The sequence below is a fragment of the Staurois parvus genome, unplaced genomic scaffold (genome assembly GCF_062004578.1).
Source record: "Staurois parvus isolate SC_StPar_1 unplaced genomic scaffold, SC_StPar_1.0 ptg000249l, whole genome shotgun sequence".
NCBI classification, from domain to species: domain Eukaryota; kingdom Metazoa; phylum Chordata; class Amphibia; order Anura; family Ranidae; genus Staurois; species Staurois parvus.
In genome coordinates this window covers 4,728,938-4,744,916 of record NW_028318045.1, presented here as the reverse complement: position 1 = coordinate 4,744,916, position 15,979 = coordinate 4,728,938, and the positions used below count along the sequence as shown (strand labels likewise).

At 41.5% G+C, this 15,979-nt stretch overlaps 1 protein-coding gene across 1 annotated transcript in view; it reads right to left on the bottom strand.

Moving 5' to 3' along the window:
* Nucleotides 1–15,979, bottom strand: part of CHRM2 (cholinergic receptor muscarinic 2) — a 308,169-nt gene that overhangs the window by 161,604 nt on the left and 130,586 nt on the right. Inside the window, exon 2 of the mRNA XM_089680678.1 lies at nt 5,790–5,879. The gene's annotated coding sequence lies outside the window, so the exon portion shown is untranslated. The remainder of the gene's footprint in view (nt 1–5,789; nt 5,880–15,979) is intronic.

Genomic DNA, 15,979 nt, shown 5'->3' with positions numbered 1-15,979 from the left:
CTGTTTCAGAGAAATACACACAGTAGAAGCAGACACTGCAGTTTGTGTTGACATTAGCTAGGTGTGAGTTGCTCATTAACATTTCTTTTGTTTCCAAGGAAGGGAAGGTGTCTGGTGGAGTGAGTCATTAAGGTCACCTGGCAGGGGGTCTTTATGAGGAATTTGAGGTGTGAATGGTCATTAACATATCTTTTGTTTCCAAGGGTGGGAGAGGGCTGAGGTGTGAATTGGTCATTACAATGTGTGACAAGCTTGGTAGGAACATCCTGTGTTCAGTGTTTTGTCCATCTGAGCACTTTGAAAACTCTTTGAATGCATTTTTCATGATGAAAAAAGGCTCTGGACAGCATTGGGAACTGGAAGAGGTAAAAAAATTTCAAACGCAAACGCTTATAAACGCAATTTGCAGCATTTAACCGCATTTACAAGCATTTTGCGTTTGAAACGCTGATAAGATCAACGTCTGAACGCAAGTTTGTTGCGCTCAAAAAAACGACTGTAAAGTCAACTGCCTGTAAACAACTGTAAACGACGATGTGTACATGGACACATAGGAAAACATAAAGGAGAGTTCAGGGGCTGCTGAAAAAAACGCTGAACAGCTCCTAAACATGAGTTTATCAGCTGCAGTGTACATGAGCCCTAAATTATATGTCTGGTGGAAATCCAATACAGTTCACCATCCAAATAACACCATTCCTACAGTAAAGCATGGTGGTGGTAATATCCTGTTATCGGGGTGTTTCTCTGCAGCAGGGACTGGAGCATTTGTCAGGATAGAAGGAAAAATGGATGGGGCAAAATACCGTCAAATTCTTGAGGAAAATCTGCTGCCGTTGTCAGTGGGAAGAAGGTTTACCGTTCAACATGACAATGACCCAAAGCACACAGCAAAAATGACCACACAGTGGTTGAAGGAGAAAAAGGTGAATGTCCTTGCATGGCCTAGTCAGAGCCCAGACTTAAACCCCATTGTAATTTGTGGAATAACTTGAAGGCTACAGTATACAAATAGTCACCATCATATTTAACTGAACTTGAGCAGTTCTGCAAAGAGTGGGCAAGTATTGCAAAGTGTAGATGTACAATGTTAGTGGAGACATATCCCAATAGACGAAAGGCTGGAATTAAAGGTGGTAAGACAAAAAATTGACACAAGGGGATGATCCTTGTTTCAACTCCGTGATTCTGTTGTTGAATATTTTTACAAAAAATTCCGACATGTTGATGTTACATCTTTCACTTGGATGTTATAAGTTACGCTGAGTAATTACAGCTGGATAAAACAAAAACAAAGGCTATTAAGACAAATTGGACCTCCTAAAATCGTATTTGATGTAATCTATATCATATTGATGTAATCTATATCCTATTGATGTAATCTATAACATATTGATGTAATCTATATCCTATTGATGTAATCTATATCCTATTGATGTAATCTATATCATATTTGTTGTCTAACAGTTCTTTTCATTCTGCTAAATAATAAGCTGGTTGTTGGATTGTGAAATCTTGTCATATTGAAATATTGATGTTCCCAGGATAGCTGGCAGTACGTTTATACCTATTTACACTATAGTGGTTATATTCCCTACCACTTATTCCCAGAGTCCAGCTTTCATCTTGATAAAGAGGCCCCTCTTTGGAAATTAATTCTGTATGGCTTTTATGACCACCAGCGAAGTGGCAAGGGTTTAACCTATGCCTGAATATTTGTGTTCCTCTTTCCAATTGCGGAGAGCTGCAAAATAGGAGCCAGGTCTTACAGTAAATATAAATGAAATTCTTGAGGTTCATGTTACTTGGACATTTTACAGCTTTTTCAGCTTGGTGCACATTTAAAGGTGTGCTAAAGGTACTGCATTTCAGAAATTGGCAGATCAATCTGACCTTTTATTTTCTACAATGTTTCAGGCACAAAGAGCAACAATAAAATTTCATGTCTATGTGCTTCTGGCTGACAGAGGCAATGGGCCCCATCAATGTTTTTTTTTATCCATAGAAAGGTTTTTTTTTTTACAATATTTCCATGAAAGACTGGAAATATGTTAGACTGTAAGCTCCAAGGAGCAGGGCCCTCAAATCCCTCTTGTATTGAACTGTATTGTTACTGTATTGTCTCCCATTATATTGTAAGGCGCTGAGCAAACTGTTGGCGCTATATAAATCCTGTATAATAATAATAATAATGTTAGCATTTTAGATAAAAAGGGGTGTATTGTTAAAAAAAACAAAAAGCCAAACTATCTATCCTGTGAAACTGCATGTACATTTGCCTGGTGGGAATGTGGGCAAAAACAAATCTTTAGGTTATTTTATCCTCAGGTCAAATGTTTTTCACTCATACATCAGAAAATACCAAACTATGACCAGTAGATGGAGTTGACGACCATATTAAATAAATATTTTTTTCCTATGATCATCAGCTCCATCTAGTGGACATAATGCTATATTTTCCTGCTTCACTCTATTCTCTTTGAGTGAAAAACACTTAACTTGGAGAGAAAATAGCTTAATAACATTTTTTGCGCCTGTTCTTACAGAACAAATGTACATGCGGTTTCAAGAGATGAATAGTAATATTTTTAGTAATAGTTATAAATATACCATGAAGAGGACTGTGTGTAGCTCTTGGTTATCCTTTCATAACAGGGCTGTATACAGTATAGGATTAAGGACACTGGACACAAATATACTAAATCATTTTACGCTGGTCAGATGCCTGAACAAAGATGGTGCCGTTTTGTAGAGAAAAGCAGATGAAGGCATTGTCAGGGGGAGTACTGTGATCTCTGTGAGAGTTAATAAGTATCTGGAAGGGTTACACATACAATTTTTGCATGGACTTAACTTTAAAAAATATATCTGATGATAGGCCCACTTTAATAGTTTAAAATGGAGTGGAGGTTATACCCTTGGAAAGGAGGTGGGAAGTACTAGGGTAGGTTTTTGCAGGAGCTGCACTTCACTCGATGATGTCATTGAATCTGTCCCCATGGCGCTGTGTGGGCTCTGCTTAGTATATTTTGCTAATATAGTAAAGTGCAATAAATATTCCTCAATTCCAGAGAGCCTGTGTGGGGGAAACATGAATATTCTGTCAGTGTGAGCCTTTGCTCATCACCCACGTTGCCATCTCCTGTGCAATTAACCGCCATGCAAAGGCTTTCGGTCTATCACAGAGACATCTCCGAGATTTTCCAGGGTTTTTTCCCCTGAATACGGCTTTATTTACAGCAGAACAAACGTATAATTAGTGAAAAATAATAATCATATGAATCAGATCTATGTATGTGCCAGATGTATCCTGACATGGAAAGAAGTGTGAATGATCGGCTGTGTAGTGTTTCTGGGAATACACAGAGAGAATAGGCACTTCACTGCAGAGATCTCTTCCAGGCACTTGTGAGCAGTATTGGAGGCTCTTCTAGGATGCGTCGATTACAGGCTCCAGGAAACCACTGATTTGTATGCATTAAGTGAAATCTTTCTCCAAGTGGAAAAATGACCTCTCACTAAACAAGTGGGGATTAGCAAGAGAGAGGCCATATTGTGTGGCCATGTGACCAGATTTTATAAGGAACAGTCAGTCTTACGCTAATCCATCCATGCAATCTCTCCTTCCACAGTATATCTTCGCTTCTTAGGTTTATCTTTCCAAATATCGATTACACTCATATTTATCCATCTGTAAACATACATCTTTCTCCCTCCATTTCTTCATTCTTTCTTTCATTGCTTCCCTTCTTCTTTCCTCCTTCCTTCTTTTCTCTTTCTTCCTTCAATTTTTGTTTTCTTGGCTATTCATATCCTAGTTTATGTCCTTCCTTTTTAGGTCTATCAAATATTTCTTACAGTTTCTCTTCCTTCCCTCCTTTCTTCTTTACTCCCACTCTTTCTCTTATCCTTCCCCCCCTTCTGTCCTTTCGTCTTTCCCTCTATTTTTTATTGTCTTTCTCTCTCCTTTCCCTTATATTTCCTTCTTTTCTTCTATCCTTCCTTTCCCCTTTCCTTCTATTGTTCCTCCATTATATTCTGCCATACTTTTTCATTTGTTTAATTCCATCTCCTCATTTCTTTCCTTGGTTCCTTTTTTCTTCTTTCTTCATTCCCTTCCCTCCCACCTTCCTTTCATCCTTCCTTCCCTTCTTTTCTTCTCTTTCTTGTCTATCAGTCTACTCCACTCTTTCTCTTTGTCATAGTTCTTCCTTCCTTCCTTCCTTTTTGTCATCCTCCTCTCATTTTTAATTCCATTCCTTTTTTCTTTGTTTTTGATCTCCTTTTTTTCCTTCCTTTGGTCTAGCTAATATTTCTTTGTTTCCTTTTTTCCTGCCTATTATTTCTCATTTCATTCTTTTTTTCTCTTCCTTATCTATCTTCTCTATTTAGTACTTCCTTCCTTCCTTCCTTCCTTCCTTCCTTCCTGTCTTCTTTCTTTGTCTTTTGATCTCCTCCTTTCTTTCCTTCCTTCTTAGGTCTAGCTAATATTATTTTTTTTGGGGGTTCTTTTCTAGATGGATAGTATTATCAGCATGAATGTGTCAAATATGTTACTGTGAATAAGTTATAGTTATAAAAGGGTTTAAAAAAGGATCTGCTTGTGGTGTCCACAATAATCAATCCTTCCTTCTTTCCTTCCTTCCTTCTTTCTTTGTATTTTGATCTCCACCTTTCTTTCCTTCCTTCTTAGGTCTAGCTAATATTTCTTTCAGTTTCCCTTTTTCCTTCCTATTATTTCTCATTCCATTCTTTTTTTCTGTTCCTTATCTATCTTCTTTATTTAGTACTGCTTTCTTTCTTTCTTTCTTTCTTTCTTTCTTTCTTTCCTTCTTTCTTTCCTTCCTTCCTTCCCCTCTTCCTTCCCTCCTTCCTTCCTTTCTTCTTCCTTTGTCTTTTGATCTCCTCCTTTCTTTCCTTCCTTCTTAGGTCTAGCTAATATTTCTTCCAGTTTCCCTTTTTCCTTCCTATTATTTCTCTTTCCATTCTTTTTTTCTTTTCCTTATCTATCTTCTCTATTTAGTACTTCCTTCCTTCCTTCCTTCCTTCCTTCCTTCCTTCCTTCCTTCCGTCTTTCCTTCCTTCCTTCTTTCCTTCTTTACTTCCTGTCTTCTTTCTTTGTCATTTGATCTCCTCCTTTCTTTCCTTCCTTCTTAGGTCTAGCAAATATTTCTTTTTTGGGAGGTTCTTTTCTACATGGATGGTATTATCAGCATGAATGTGTCAAATATGTTACTGAGAATAAATTATAGTTATAAAAGGGTTTTAAAAAAGATCTGCTTGTGGTGTCCACAATAATCCATCCATCCTTCCTTCCTTCCTTCCTTCCTTCCTTCCGTCTTTTCTCACTCCATCCCATTTTCCTCACTCTCCAATTCCCTATACAGGCGCAAACACTGGGTGCAGTCCTCATTAAAGTAAGGTTTTTCTTTGGTATGCAATGCTGACCCTGTGTGTGTGATGGAAAATACAAGTACTATAGATATGGAAACCATCCAGAGTTGAAGCACTATCTCCAGTGTAGTGAGAATGTGCAGATGTGGAGAAGGCTTTATCTGCTGTCAGCTCCTACAGTGCTGCACAGTCTCCATATCATATAGCTCAGCACACAATGGCTGCCAGCACATGGCCTCCACCTGAAGAGGATTTCCCCTACAAGGAGATCTCTCTGCGTTCCTGTCTAGATGGAATGAAGTGGCTTTTTTACATATAGTCAGCTAGGAGTCACATAACGCATTTAGACGGGACTGATTGAAATCCTTATTTCATTTAAAGCCAAACCTTCCTACCTTGGTCGTTTTGTAAATTGGGAATCCTGGAGCACGATTATGCCCTGCGGAGCCAGAGAGAACGGTGCCAGCAATCCATTGAAAATCTTCCTGAAAAAGAATAGAGCGTGCGTCAGTATTTAATGCACCATCGTCACATGAATAAACAAGCAATAAAACAAAAAGAATACTGTATTTAGCTTAATGAGACCCTGTCACCAAATAAAAAAAAAAAATACAGGTAAAAGCACAGCAAAATCATTTAAAAGCCTTACTTACAGTGTTTTTACTTTCCGTGAATTATTTTTATTCACTTGCAATGTGTCTTTGAATTAGCTAGAAAATTTGCCTACTCCAGGAAGAGTCAATTCCCCAGCACAACCCCCTCCTTCCTTGCTCGTCATAGCCCTCTCCTCCTCTTGGAGTGTATAATGTGCTGGCCCAGCTCCTCTGCTCCTCCCCTAAGCTCCCTATATAACCTTTTATATATGTCTGGAGGATAAAGGGGATACTATGGAGTGTCATTAAGTAGCAGTTCTGAGTCTGCTGGGGCTGCCGACATTACATCAGCAGCAGTCTCAGGGTTTTTGAATGTCTACACAAGGAAGGCTTTTACAGGAAAATAGCACTCTGTTCCAGTGCATTTTTGATGCATTTTTTTGTGTTCCAGTACAGTTCTGTGCAGAAAAAATGCAGCATGTTCTACTTTTTTTCTGCGCCTGAAACTGACTGGAACTGACTGCACTGATGTGAACTAGGGCCATTGGAATACAATTGAATGCTTAAAAAAATGCACTGGACTGCATCTGGTGTGAACCAGCCTTGAAAAGTGTTGGATCCGTCTCTGTGCAGGGAGGAGGGAGATCTATACTGAGGTGATTACTTTGACGCAGTTGGCCAGCTTAAACATGTATTGCAATATGTGTGAACCAAATATCCCTATTTGTTGCATAGTTTGCTTGAAAGGGTATATACCAGTGTGCAGAGGGTCCTTCAGAATTTCTAGAGTTAATGTGGTTACACCCCTTTAGCACCTGATGGATAAATGCATGCACTAGCTGTATGGATTTGAGCACAGGGATCTCTTGTTTGTTGTATTGTTGGGTCAGTAGCCAGACCTGAACCTTGTAGCTCTCCCCATTGTGTCTTTTCCCCTATGCTAGCATTGTGTCCACAGTAGCACTTGCGTAGGCAGGGCAGAGTAGGACTGGCCATAGAGGGATTACTTTGACGCAGTTGGCCAGCTTAAACATGTATTGCAATATGTGTGAACCAAAAATCCCTATTTGTTGCATAGTTTGCTTGAAAGGGTATATACCAGTGTGCAGAGGGTCCTTCAGAATTTCTATACTGAGGTGAGGGGGTGTTCTGCTGGAGGAGAAGGGGTCTGTACTGGAGAGGGTTCATAGTATGGGAAGGGCGGTCTGTACTGGAGAGGACTGTACTGTGATGGGACTGGAAGGGAGTGGTCTAAACTGAAGGAGAAAGCGGGGGGGGGGGGTTATGTTGGGGAAGGGGGACTTTGGGGCTTTGGAAATATCTGTATTGTGGGGATTGGGTCTCTTGGGGGGATTTGTCCCATTGGTAATATTGGCTTGGGGACATTTGTACTCAGAGGAGGGAGTAATTTTTTATTGTACCCTGTACACTGGCCTGTGCATGACGCACACCTGACTCCTGTGCTAACACTTCTAATCCATGTAGACTTTGCATTATGCACTCCTGACGCCTGCACTCTGTGGAAAATCAATTCCTGACCCCTGCACTCTCTGTGTTATGCACTTCTCACCCATGTACTATGCAAGATACTGTGTACATGCTTTCACTGATCTACATACCCTTGACCCCTTTATGCTGTGCAATATACAATACTGAGCTCTCTACATTCTGCATTACACACTCCTGCACTCCTGAATCCTGCACTCTGTTTGTTATGCAATCCAGAGACCTGGACCCCGTGCATTATGTACTCCTGAGCCCTACACTGTGTTTTTTATGCACTCCTGTGCCCTGCACTCTGTCTGTTATGCACTCCTGTGCCCTGCACTCTGTCTGTTATGCACTCCTGTGCCCTGCACTCTGTGCATTATGTAGTTCCTGAGCCCTGCACTCTGCTATGCACTCCTGAGCCCTGCATTCCGTGCATTAAGTACTTCTTGAGCCCTGCACTCTGTTTGTTATGCACTCCGGAGCCCTGGACTTTGTATGTGATGCTCTCATGTGCCCTGCATTCTGTTATGCACTCATGTGCCCTGCACTCTGTGCAATATGTACTTCCTGCACCCTGCACTGTGTTTGTTATGCACTCCTGAGCCCTGCATTCTGTGCATTATGTACTTCCTGCGCCCTGCACTGTGTTTGTTATGCACTCCTAAGCCCTGCACTCTGTATGTTATGCTCTCCTGTGCCCTGCACTCTGCGCATTATGTACTTCCTGAGCCCTGCACTCTGTTTGTTATGCACTCTTGTTCCCTGCACTGTGTTTGTTATGCTCTCCTGAGCCCTGCACTCTGTATGTTATGCTCTCCTGAGCCCTGCACTCTGTATGTTATGCACTCCTGAGCCCTGCACTCTGTATGTTATGCACTCCTGAGCCCTGCACTCTGTATGTTATGCACTCCTGAGCCCTGCACTCTGTATGTTATGCACTCCTGAGCCCTGCACTCTGTATGTTATGCACTCCTGAGCCCTGCACTCTGTATGTTATGCACTCCTGAGCCCTGCACTCTGTGCATTATGTACTTCCTGAGCCCTGCACTCCGTTTGTTATACACTCCTGTGCCCTGCACTCTGTTTGTAATGCTCTCCTGTGCCCTGCACTCTGTTTGTAATGCTCTCCTGTGCCCTGCACTCTGTTTGTAATGCTCTCCTGTGCCCTGCACTCTGTTTGTAATGCTCTCCTGTGCCCTGCACTCTGTGCATTATGTACTTCCTGAGCCCTGCACTCCGTTTGTTATACACTCCTGAGCCCTGGACTCTGTATGTTATGCTCTCCTGTGCCCTGCATTCTGTCTGTTATGCACTCCTGTGCCCTGCACACTGTGCATTATCTACTTCCTGAGCCCTGCACTCTGTTTGTTATGCACTCCTGAGCCCTGCACTCTGTATGTTATGCTCTCCTGTGCCCTTCATTCTGTCTGTTATGCACTCCTGTGCCCTGCACTCTGTGCATTATGTACTTCCTGAGCCCTGCACTCTGTATGTTATGCTCTCCTGTGCCCTTCATTCTGTCTGTTATGCACTCCTGTGCCCTGCACTCTGTGCATTATGTACTTCCTGAGCCCTGCACTCTGTTTGTTATGCACTCCTTAGCCCTGCACTCTGTTTGTTATGCACTCCTGAGCCCTGCACTCTGTATGTTATGCTCTCCTGTGCCCTTCATTCTGTCTGTTATGCACTCCTGTGCCCTGCACTCTGTGCATTATGTACTTCCTGAGCCCTGCACTCTGTTTGTTATGCACTCCTGAGCCCTGCACTCTGTTTGTTATGCACTCCTGAGCCCTGTACTCTGTATGTTATGCTCTCCTGTGCCCTTCATTCTGTCTGTTATGCATTCCTGTGCCCTGCACTCTGTGCATTATGTACTTCCTGAGCCATGCACTCTGTTTGTTATGCACTCTTGTGCCCTGCACTGTGTGCATTATGTACTTCCTGAGCTCTGCTCTCTGTTTTTATGCATTCCTGAGCCCTGCATTCTTTGTTACGCACTCCTGAGCCCTGTGCTATGGATACTATGTTGTACATTTCATACTTCTGACCACTGCATTCTGTACACTGGGATTTATATGACATACTCCAGACCACTGCACTCTAAGTACATTATATAATCCTAAAGTTCTTCTTTAAAGCGTAACCACAGACAGAAATATTTCTGTTCCAATGTTTCCTCAGTGTGTCAGTCTTTGGCAGTATTGACTAGCCAGCGTGAGATGATGTCACTCCCATGCATGCGTGGGAGTCATTCATCCCTGTACACAGGCACCATGCCAGAAATGTAAACTGAGCTACAGTTCAGCAGAGTAGCGGAACACTGATTATGTCATCTGTCTACTCTTTGCTTCTGTTCCTTGTCAGCATACAACTATATCAAAAGTTGAAAATATACAATCGCTTATCCCTTACAAACATTAAGAATAACTAATTTCCTGACAGTAATCTCCTTACTTGTAATAGACATACATATTCATGTGCAAGACCTTATTTAATAAAACGTGTGGGAACTTTCTACAATATATTCGTCTCTAGTGATTTTAATTATTCAGCTCCTGCATTGCCCAGGGGTAAGTAAAACATTACACAGTGATGGCGGGATGAAGTGAAATTGTTAGTGTTATGTTGCCTAAAATGCACACATCTTTAATTAAGCTGCAATCAATAAGTAATTTATTATTTAGGCAAGAAAGCAAATGAAGTAATTAGATGTCAGTAATAGTTATAATAAAACAAGAAACACATCAAGCCATCACTCTCTGAAAAGTCCCCTTAACAATTGATAGTAAGATAGTGTTGTATTATTGCTCACCATTGTTCATGAACAGGTGTATAATGGGCTTCAGTTGGCAGTTGGGCTGCCTATCAGATATGTCGGTGAAGCTGAGTTTTTTTTTTGTTCAACCAGCGAGTCGAACAGAAAAATACTCACAGATCCCTGCATCAACACAATTGATGTTGATGTAGGGATCTTTCCCGTTGTGTCTATGTATTCTGACAGTGGGGGTCCCCACCTTTTCCAGCATGATCAGTTGACAGGAGCCAGTTGCTAGACCACCTTCTGGTGAACTGACAGCAGTACACATAGACCGAATGCCAGCTGGTTCAGCAGGTACGTGTATACCGAACTTTAAGTATTGATATCCAGTACAGTGGGCAACTCATAGAGCACAGACAGCAGGCTGACAACATTGATGCTAATTACAAGCGTTGACAGCCTGCAATAGGAAATGATTTTACTGGCAGCATTCACTGCAACACTTCGGGTCTTGGTTTAATGTAAAGTAAGCCGTTACCGGCTTTTAAAAGCATCTCGGTTTGATCAGATGCTTTTAGGGCAGAGGAGAGATCTGGGGTCTAATAGACCCCAGATGCCTCAGTAAAAAAAGATTTAAAAAAATTAAACAGCATAAAATAATAATAATAAGTAAATAAATAAATAACCCCTTCCCCCCCCACACACATACACCTGTGCTCACATGCAAAGGCAAATGTGTACATTGGTCCAGAATGTTTATGTAAATGGTGATCGCACCATAAATGTGAGGTATTGCCACACATGTTTTAGCGTGAGCAATAATTCTAGCACTAGACCTTTTGTAAATGGGTAACCAGTAAAAACTTTTAAAATCGTCGCCTATGGAGAATTTTAAGTACAGGCAAACCTCGGTTTACGAACGCTTCGGTTAACGTAATCTTCGGTTTACGAACAAAAATCCACTGAAAATAATGCCTTGGTTTACAATTTTTTTTCACAATACAAAAGGATTATTTGGTTTTCAATGCATTTACGATTTTTTGTAATCATGTCCCTGTACAGTACTATGCCTTCAAAGTGCACTTTATAAAGAGTTTTGAACAGATAAAACTTTTTTTTACTTTTTTTTGACCTCCGGAATGGATTAATTGGTTTTCAATGCATTTACAAATTTTTTTTAATCATGTCCCTTTATGCCTTTAAAGTGCACTTTATAAAGAGTTTTGAACAGATAAAACTTTGACTTTTTCCTGACCTCCGAAATGGATTAATTGGTTTTCAATGCATTTACGAATTCATTTTTAATCATGTCCCTGTACAGTATTTAGGCCTTTAAAGTGCATTTTATAAAGAGTTTTGAACAGATAGAACACTTTTATTTTACTTTTTTCTGACCTCCGGAATGGATTAATTGGTTTTCAATGCATTTACAAATTCATTTTTAATCATGTCCCTGTACAGTATTTATGCCTTTAAAGTGCACTTTATGAAGAGTTTTGAACAGATAGAACACTTTTTTAAAAAAATATTCTGACCTCCGGAACAAATTAATTGGTTTTCAATGCTTTCCTATGGGAGACCGTGTTTTGGTTTACGAATTTTACGCACTACGAAAAGTCCTGTGGAACGAATTCCTTGGTATGCTGATGACATTCTTCCACTTGGATTTTCTGTAGGGTCCAGCCTGTGGTCACTGCAGCACCCAACAATACTGAACAGCCATTTGCAGGAACGTGTGCATTGGGAATACTGCGTTTGGATAAAAAATGGAAACACCCATCATTTTATTCTCTAGGGCCCCTATTTAAAAAATGCAATAATATTAGTGGGTTCTAAGTAATTTTTTTTGCAAATATGCAGATATTTACATGTATGAAAGAAGTGTCAAAATTGGCCTGGTTTTGAGATGATTAAAGTGTATCTCCAGCCAGACCTTTTTTTTCAATTTGGATAGAAAGAGGAATGGTTGAAACTCCAGTCAGGTTTTTTTCTGGTAATTGCAGAGATTTCCCTTCACTTTCTTTATGTTCCAAAGGCACAACAGGAGGCGAAGGGAAATCACAAGTGAGGGGAAAGCTCCTTTTAGACAGTTGGAAGATTTTTGCTCCTGTTCTAATGAAATTTCCTATTACTTTTAATCTTGATGGTAATGGTCACCAGAAGAAGTAGAAAGGGTCACCCCACCCAATGGGGACACAGAAGAAAACCTAACAGGGGTTCTAATCCTTCTCCACTATCCAAACTAAAACATTTTTGGCTATTTAAATACAAAAATATAAGCAATAGTTTAATCTATAATATATAAAATATAAGCCATGCTCCAAAACTGAGCTCTTCTTATTTGTATTTAATGATTGTCAAAATAGACTGCAAACAATCATGTCTTCACCCAAAACCAACCTTGATGCTTTTCACTACTGCAGACTTGCTCACAAGAACAGCAGAAGGATTCAAATGACATGTTTTAATAGAACTTTCTTTTTTTGACATTGTCACTGGGTTCCGCTGCTTTTCTTCTTTCTCCAAAAATATTTTATTAAAGCATAGCAAAGCAAATACAACTACGGATCTCAGTCCGAGAATAGACACAATAAACGGTGTCCCGTATCGCAGACGGGTCAGACATGTAGATTACAATGCAATCATAGCGTAATGATGCAGTAAGACAGGTGTATATTACATATCTGCAGATATGAAGAGTTTACTAGACGAGGTAATGTAGATAGTAAAGGGAACTGACCCATGTAATAATGAGCTTTTATAATGAGGGGGTACGAAGTGTCGGGTAAGGGTAGCCTTGAAGAGGTTGCGTGTTCTGTGTTGTGTATCTGGATTAGAAAATGTGTGTTACCTAGAAGTATTTGCATCTGTAAGGAAGTAACTGCTATATTCTGTTGAGGAAATGTGGATGATGTGAGTATTTACTAAAGGAAGACTAAAGATAAGCCTGAGAAAATAGAACGGGTAGAGAAAGTAATGTGAAGTGGTGTAATTGGAGGGGGGGGGTGGAGGGGGGAAAAAAAACAAAGAACAAAAAAACAATAATAATAATATATTATTCCTTTAATTCTCCCTCCTCCCCTCTCCCCCTCCCTCGCCCAAATATGAATTTGGGGGAAGGAGAAGAAGCAATGGAAGGACAGACAAGTGCGGTTAAATGGATCATATTCTTATGTAGGAGCCGAGCCGGTAAAGTCATCATTTAGTTTAGCAGATAATATGCCTATGGACAATCAATAGGGCAAGATATGGGTCAAAAACTCTGATGCCCGTTATGCAACAAGTTTTCAACCCATCTAATTGTAAATTGAAGATCTCCTTAATGAACTGGGCATTCTCTGAAACATCATTATGTATAACCATTCAGTCTGGGGGTCTAGATTGGTCATGTAGTGTTGTGTGGTAGGTAGTGGTGGTTTTGAAGTGACTCCAACATCCCCATGTTTTCCTGAATCTCTCGGGGCGTTCCTGCACCACAGAAATCAGTTCCTCCATTTCCTCAATTTTGTTGATCCTGGTAAACCATTCTCGAAAAGTAGGGACATGTGTGGAGCACCAATGTACTGGGATACACTGTTTTGCTGCATTTACCATATACAGGGCCAACGATTTACGGTATGTCTTAAAAAGGAGTGAGGAGTGGTGGAGCAAGAAATGTGCGGGAGAGAGGTCTAGAGCGTATGTAGTCACTTGTGTGATTATGGTTTGAACTTTTCTCCAGAAGGGTTGTAGCAAAGAGCAGTCACACCATACATGTAAGAGTGTCCCTATCTCCTGGTGACATCTCCAACACGAATCTGAGACATTAGGATCGAATTTGTGAAGCAGGGAAAGTACTCTGTACCATCTGGAGTACAGTTTAAAGTTGTTTTCCTGTGTGGAGACGCAGATGGAACCTTTGTGTATATGTTCATAAATGTGATCCCAGTCTTCTAGTGATAGTTGGAGTCAGGGGCGGACTGAGAACTCATGGGGCCCCTGGGCAATAGGGGATCATGGAGCCCCTGTGTCCTTGCCCAAACTCAAAAAAGCTTATGAAAAAGGTACCAGGGGCATCTCATGGGGCCCCCTACTGACCCCGGGCCCTCGGGCAGTGCCCGAGTTTCCAAATGGTCAGTCCGCCCCTGGTTGGAGTTGCAGGCCGGAGCTCCAGGCCCTGCAAGCTTTCCGGGACTGGAGATCAATCGTGTTTTCGAGGCATGTGTATAGCTGGGATACAACATGCCTCTGGGGAGAATCTGTAACGCATAGTTTTTCAAATGGGGTAAGTGGTCTGGTGTAGTCTTTCGCTGCTTTTCTATGAAATGCAGGCAGATCATGGCTAGTGGGATGGACAAGCAGGGTGCTGTACATAGCTTCCTGAAAACATCATCGCACCCTGCCTCAGTACTCATCTTAAGAGCGCTCAGTCTTGATGTAAGTTGATTGGCTCTTGGGAGAAGTTACAACATGTCTTTACGGGTAAATGCCAGTCTTGAAAAGTGGGCATTCCTAAATAGACTGTACTTGCATGCAGACCACCATAGGTAATGCCCACATGTGATGCTGAGCCTCTATGTTTGAAAGAACTAAAATGCAGTGAATAAAAGGGACAGGCCAGGGACAGTCAAGCCTAGGAGGACAGGAGTAGATGATACTGGGCATCCTCCAGCTAGGAAATGAGGTGGGCTCTGTCTGACTTACTGTAGCATCTGATGCACATTGTGAGAAGCTCACAGTGTGAAATGAAATCAAAGTAAGCAAATACAGAAGGGGACTGAAGGGAAGGCTGGAGTCCAGATTTAACAGAACTGCATTTTTTTATGATAGCAGTTCCAAAAAAAAAATATACAAAATCTTGATGACCAGAACCAGTGGGGTATTTACCACAAGACAAACAAGGCATTTGCCTAGGGAGGCATCTTTCAGGGGAGCAGCTGCATTTTTCAGGGGGGCAGCGCCGCCCCCAGAAAGAAGGGATGGAAGAAAGGACACACACAGCATGGGCACCAGGTGGGATCTGAGAGAGGCTGTGGGCTGCTTGATGGTGTATGCAGAGCCTGACTCTTGTTCCCGGGGATGTCCAGAGCTGTAAGGCTCAGTTCACACTAGCTTTGCCAGCAGACGTCAGACAGGTGTTTGGGAAGTGTTTTTAACGCTTCTCAAATGCCTATTATTATTATACATTATTTATATAGCGCCAACGGTTTGCTCAGCGCTGTACATTATAATGGGAGACTGTACACGAGACAGCACAGTAACAATACAATACAATGCGATACACGAGGGGTTCGAGGGCCCTGCTGCTTGGAGCTTACAATCTAGGAGGGAGGGGATAGTGGTACAGGAGGAAATAGCTGTGGGGGATGGAGTGATAGGAAGAGTGGAGGAGTTCAGTAATTAGCTGAGGGCGGGGTAGGCTTCCCTGAAGAGATAGGTTTTCAGAGTGCGCCTAAAGGTGAGGAGAGTAGGTGACAGTCTGATGGATTGGGGTACGGAGTTCCAGAGAATGGGGCAAGCCCTGCAGAAGTCCTGGAGACAGGCATGGGAGGAGGAAACCACAGAACTAGAGAGTAGGAGGTCTTGTGAGGAGCGGAGAGTATGTTTTGGGTGGTAGATAGATATCAGGTCGGTGATGTAGTTTGGGGCAGTATTATGAACAGCTTTATACGTCAATGTTAGCATTTTGAATTTTATCCGTTGGGCAATCGGAAGCCAGTGGAGGGATTGGCAGAGAGGGGTGGCGGATACAGAACGGTTAGTA